This window comes from Engystomops pustulosus, chromosome 6 (assembly GCF_040894005.1).
Source record: "Engystomops pustulosus chromosome 6, aEngPut4.maternal, whole genome shotgun sequence".
In the NCBI taxonomy this organism is placed as follows: Eukaryota; Metazoa; Chordata; class Amphibia; order Anura; family Leptodactylidae; genus Engystomops; species Engystomops pustulosus.
In genome coordinates, this window is record NC_092416.1 from 185,006,966 (window position 1) to 185,013,118 (window position 6,153).

Genomic DNA, 6,153 nt, shown 5'->3' on the forward strand with positions numbered 1-6,153 from the left:
AATCTCTAGGGTGAGCTGGAAGATTCTCTCCACCCTCCTGTCTCTGTCCATTGTCTGATCCTGAAGAGAAAGAAGATAAGATAAAGTAACATCATGTAGAGAAATGCAGTTCCTGTAATGAGTAGAAGTACAATGAGGAGATGCCGGTGACTCGGTGGTGGATGTCGTGTGGTTGGGATAATAATGGATTATATAGGAGTTTCTCTATGATGATATCAGTCTATTATTAGGCTGTAACTTTCCTATAACCATCTGCAGCACATTGCAGTCTGCACTGGTCGCGGCTTCATACAGATCTCCCTTCACCACCCACATCCCTCCTCTGTATAGTGAGCGGATACTCAGGGATGGATGAGATTCTGCTGGAAGTGAGGGGTCACTGATAAATGTCCCCGGTGACTACACACCTACCTCCACCTGCAGAGCTCCAGATATATGTGACAGGACCTTTGATGATGTCATAGTCATGTGATCAGCCCCATGTGTGGGAGGAGCCAGGCTCTGGGCTGCTGGAGAAGCTATAGGACCTGTGATGATGTCATAGTCATGTGATTAGTCACATGTGTGGGAGGAGTCATGCTCCAGGAAGTGTTGCTAGGGGCGGGGCCATGTGAGGAGAAGTTGTGTTGGTCTCTTCCTCTGTATGAAGCCTCTAGTGATATAATGGACACCGACAGAACCCAGAAGACGCATTGTAATCTCTTATTACTCTGCTCGTTGTGTATCGTGATATCCTTATATATTGGCCTGATTTTATTATACAGCAGAGATGTGACACCTCCTCAGGCCTGAGGAAAATCCAGGTAGAATAAATCTTCAGGACTCTGAAGCGGTCAGATCCTCTATAAATTATATCATTGACCCTTAACACCTTCATGCTCCGTGACGGATATATCCTCCGCAGAGCTATGAAGAGTGTATGAAGAGGGCTCACGGGCTGAGCCCTCTTCATACAGGGATGGGCTTTGCTGCATATCGCAGCAAAGACCCATCCCTAACACCCGCGATCGGTGCTGTTGTTTGCCTTCGCCATCTTACCTCCGATCGTCGCTCCCCTGAACGTCATCGGGGGGCGGCAATCGGTTGACATGACAGCCTCGGGTGAAACAAAAAGTTTAAAAAATTTATAAAATATTAAAAGTTCAAATCACCCCCCTTTCCCTAGAACTGATATAAAACATAATAAACAGTAAAAATCAAAGACACATTAGGTATCGCCGCGTCCCAAAATGCCCGATCTATCAAAATATAAAAATGGTTATGGCCGGCGGCAATTGGCACCAAAACAAGACATAAAAAATGTAATAAAAAATTATCAAAATGTTGCACAGTCCTCAAAATGGTAGCAATGAAAACTTTGGCTCATTTCGCAAAACATGACACCACCCGCAGCTCCCTGCACCAAAGTATGAAAAAGTTATTAGCGTCAGACAAAAATTTTCTTTTGTTTTTTCTACACATTCATTTCATAGTTTATACGGTTGAAAAAAGACACTTGTCCATCAAGTTCAACCAAGGAACTTTTAATTTTTGAAAATGTATTAAAACGCAATAAAAACCTGCATAAATTTGGTATCACCGCGATCGTACCGAACAATAGAACAGAGTAGAGGTGTTATTTGGAGCGCAGAGTAAAAGTCTTAAAAACTGAGCCCACAAGAACGTGACGCAGGCACGTTTTTTTTTAAATTTTTCCACATTTGGAATTTTTTTTCCGGCTTCCCAGTACATGGCAGGGAATAGTAAATAACATCACGAGAAAGTAAAATTTGTTAAGCACAAAATAAGCCCTCACACAGCTCTGCACACGGAAAAATGAAAAAGTTATGGATTTTTGAAGATGGAGAGCAAGATCACAGAGATCTTAAGCAAAAGGTCCATGGGTGCCAATTTCTCAGATCCCCTTTATCCGCATGTTGTTGCTGTGACCTGTTGATAGGGCCTAACTTTGGTAAATGGAAAAACCCCTTTAAATGTCTTCTAGAATATATAGGTATTTGAAGGATAAGTTGTCACAGAACACTATACATAAAGTGGGATTGGGTTAAAGGGAACCTACCACCACGATTCTACCTATAAAGGTAGATCGGGTGGTAGGTTGATGAATGGGACGTGAGGATAGCCCTTTTTGGGCTAATCCTCACGTCCCGGCTATGCTTTAGTAAACTTTACTAAACGCGGCTACTCCACGCCCCAGTAGCCTCGTTCCTCCACCTACCATGTATTCTTCGCGCGCAGCTCCTATTTGAAGGATAATCTTCAACCCGACCCTGGTTGAAAGTGTCGTTCTTTAGATGCAGATTTCTTCCATTGGGTTTGATCCGGTTGTATTAAATGTTTGGAAAAGGGTCTTCAGTAGAGATGAGGTAATCAATAATGTAAATGTATCCCCCTCGTTGCTTTTTTTGGGTTGGTAGAAGATGTGAGGATAGAAAATCAATGTGGTACCGTGATTACTAAACTGATGAATTTGGCAAAAGTATCCATTGTCCGGAAATGGGGCTTAACGAATTCTCCTGATGTTGAGTCTTGGTTTAGACTTTCATTGCAGGTAAAGAATTATGAAAAAATGTGGTTTAGGATCAACAGGCTGGAGGTAAAATGGGAACGAATTGGGTCTTTATAGTATCCTGCTTTCATCTGTGAAGAGCACAGGACGCCAAAGGCGAATTAGCCAATGCTGGTGTTCTCTGGCAAACCCCAAGCGTCCTGCACGGTGATGGGCTGTGAGCACAACCCCCATCTGTAGACGTCGGGCCCTCATACCATCCTCATAAAGTCGGTTTCTAACCGTTTGTGCACACATGCAGATTTATGGCCTGCTGGAGTTCATTTTGTAGGGCTCTGGCAGTGCTCCTCCTATGCCTTCTTGCACAAAGGCGGAGGTTGCGGCCCTTCTGCTGGGTTGTTGCCCTGCTACGGCCCCCTCCACAGCTCTTGGTGTACTGGCCTGTCTTCTGGTAGTGCCTCCAGGCTCTGGACCCTACACTGCAGACACAGACACAGCAAACCTTCTTGCCACAGCTTGCATTGATGTGCCATCCTGGATGACGCCACACACAATACTGTGCCTCATCAGGAGAATGCCGAGGTGTTATAGGGAGCTCATACAGGCACATGGAGGCCACACACAATACTGAGCCTTATTTTGTCTTGTTTTATGGACATTAAATCAAAGATCAGCCTGTAGTGTGTTTGTTCATTTTGTGGGTGACTCTGAATACAGGCCTCTATTGCTTAAAGGGAATCTGTCATCAGGGACCTAATTTTCACTAGAGACAGGCTGCAGCAGCCTATTACAGCTGTATTGCAAATATGCCTTTCTGCCTTCTCTAAGCATTTGCATTACAATATAATTGTGTGTTATAACTTACCTTGCACCCTGACAGAATCCTTTGTGCCAGGGATATTTAACTGGACATACCTGGAGGACAACCAGACTTTGTCATCTGGAGAGAAGATAGGAGGAGGCCTGTGTTTATTATTAGGCTAGAGCTTGGTTCAGACAGAAGCCAGTAGCAAGGAAAAGTGGGTCTGCTCCCAAGTGGACTTCAGATCCAGATCCTCAACTGCAGGAACATCCGAGGACACAGGTAGAGGAAGAGGAGGGCGTGGATGCAATCCATAAATGATGAAAAATGGTGCAGAGCTGGCAGATGCTGTATACAGGGAGTTATAAGAAAACTCCGCCCATGGGAAGAGAGTGGACCAGTCGTCCTGACGGGTAGAAACAAAATGGTGGAGATAGCAGCCCAGAGTCTGATTAACTCTATCCACTTGACCTTTAGACTGTGGATGATAGGAAGAAGAAAAGTCCAATTTTACTTGAAGCTGGTTGCATAGGGATCGCCAGAATTTAGAAACAAACTGAAACCCCGGTCAGAAATGATGTGCTGGGGAAGTCCATAAAGCCGGAAGATGTGATGGAAGAAGGCGTGGAGCAGATGGCAGACCTGGCAGAGGAACGAAATGGGACATTTTGGAAAACCGGTCAGTTACCACCCAGATGACGGTACTGCCAGAGGAAGGCGGAAGGTCCGTGATAAGGTCCATAGCCACGTGAGTCCACGGGAAGCTGGGTATAGGCAATGACTGCCGAAGACCAGCAGGTTTGAGACGAGACAGCTTATTTCGGGCACAGGAAGCGCAGGAGCCCACAAAGTCCCGTACATCCTTGACCAGATTTGGCTATCAATAGAAACGGGAAATGAGGACAACAGAGCGCTGCACCCCAGGGTGCCCAGCAACATGTGAGCAATGTCCCCTAGTCAGAATCCTCTTCCAAAGAGCAAGTCGGATGTAGGTCTTGCCAGGAGGTAGCTGCCGAAAGGTCCACTCGAGCGGTCACAACCAGTCGCTCAGGAGAGATGACATGCCGAGCCAGTTCTTCCCCAATGACATCCGAGACATGAGAGAGAGCGTTAGCCTTAATGTTCTTTTCCGCTGGATGGAAGTGGATAAGGAAATTGAAATTGGAAAGGAAGAGTGACCAGCGAGGTTGTCATTGATTGAGTTGCTGAGCAGTCTGGAGACAGAGGAGGTTCTTGTGATCTGTGTATATGTAGACCGGAAAATGAGCTCCTTCCAGGAGATAACGCCACTCTTCAAAGACAAGTTTAATCGCCAAAAGTTCTCTGTCCCCTATGGAGTAATTCCTGTCTGCGGAGGAGAAAGTCTTAAAAACCTGCAAGTGAGAGTTCAGCCTTTGGGCTCTTTCTGGGTGAGTACCCCCCCAGCACCTACTGAGGAGGCATCAACTTCCAGGTGAAAAGGCTTCTCTGTATCAGGCTGTGTGAGAACTGGGGTTGAGACAGACTTTAATTTAGAGAAGGCTTCTTCAGCCGCCAGAGGCCAGAGTCGGGGATTGACTTACGTAAGATTTACTTACCCGGCCCATTCGCGATCCAGCAGCGTGTTCTCTGCGGTGGATTCGGGTCCGGCCGGGATTCACTAAGGCAGTTCCTCCGCTGTCCACCAGATGTCGCTGCTGCGCTGAAGTCCGCCGCGGTCCGCTGGAATGCCCTGAAATTCACCGGCCTATACTTGGTGAAGGTAAGTGCAATTTTCGCGACACATTTTTTTAAAAAAATGCGGCGGTTTTTCCGAATCCGTCGGGTTTTCGTTCGGCCACGCCCCCCCATTTCCGTCGCGTGCATGCCGGCGCCGATATGCCAAAATCCGATCACGTGCGCCAAAATCCTGGGGCAATACAGGGAAATGACCCCCAATGGGTCCTACTGGGCGTGGCCATTGACGAACTGCAGACAGCTTAGCAGGATCCATCTGTAGGCCCTTGTCAGAGATAATATAACCAAGGAAGGGAAGACTCTTCTGATGGAGCTGACATTTCTCAAGTTTGGTGTAAAGGCGATTGGCTCTTAATTGACTAAGGACTTGCCGTACGTGGGACCAGTGGGATTAAAGGTCCATAGAGAACACCAGGATACCATCAAAATAGACCATGACACAGGTATATAGCAAGTCTCTGAAGATGTCATTGACTAATTCCTGAAAGACGAATGTTGCGTTACAGAGTCCAAATGGCATAACCAGGTACTCAAAGTGTCCATCGCGAGTATAGAAGGCGGTCTTCCACTCGTCACCTTCACAGATACGGATGAGGTTATAGGCTCCATGTAGGCCCAGTTTGGAGAAGACCTTGGCTCTACGTAGGCGGTTGAACAATTCAGTGATCAATGGCAATAGATAGCGGTTCTTAATGGAAACCTTGTTAAGACCACGATAGTCTTTACATGGACGGAGTGACCCATCCTTTTTGGTCACAAAGAAGAAGCCTGCACCGGCCGGAGAAGAGGTTTTACGTTGCAGGTTCTCTTTGACGTAGGCTGGCATTGCTCCGGTTTTGAACACAGAGAGTGGGTACACCACACCCCGTGGAGGTGACGTGCCCGGCAGCAGGTGGCAGGGCAGTTGTAGGGATGGTGCGGTGGTAAAGTCTGCTTGCTCATTGGGTGCGTGGAGCTGCAACCATGGAAGACTCAACAGGATGGAAGACGTGGACTGAGATAGCACATAGAAAGACAGTCTCTCTTTGTGTAATTCTCAGACTTGCAGAAACAAAGGCTCAGTGCGGTACACTGACTGATTTGGCCACTGACAGAGGAGATGACCAGGTTTTCAGTAATCTGGCAC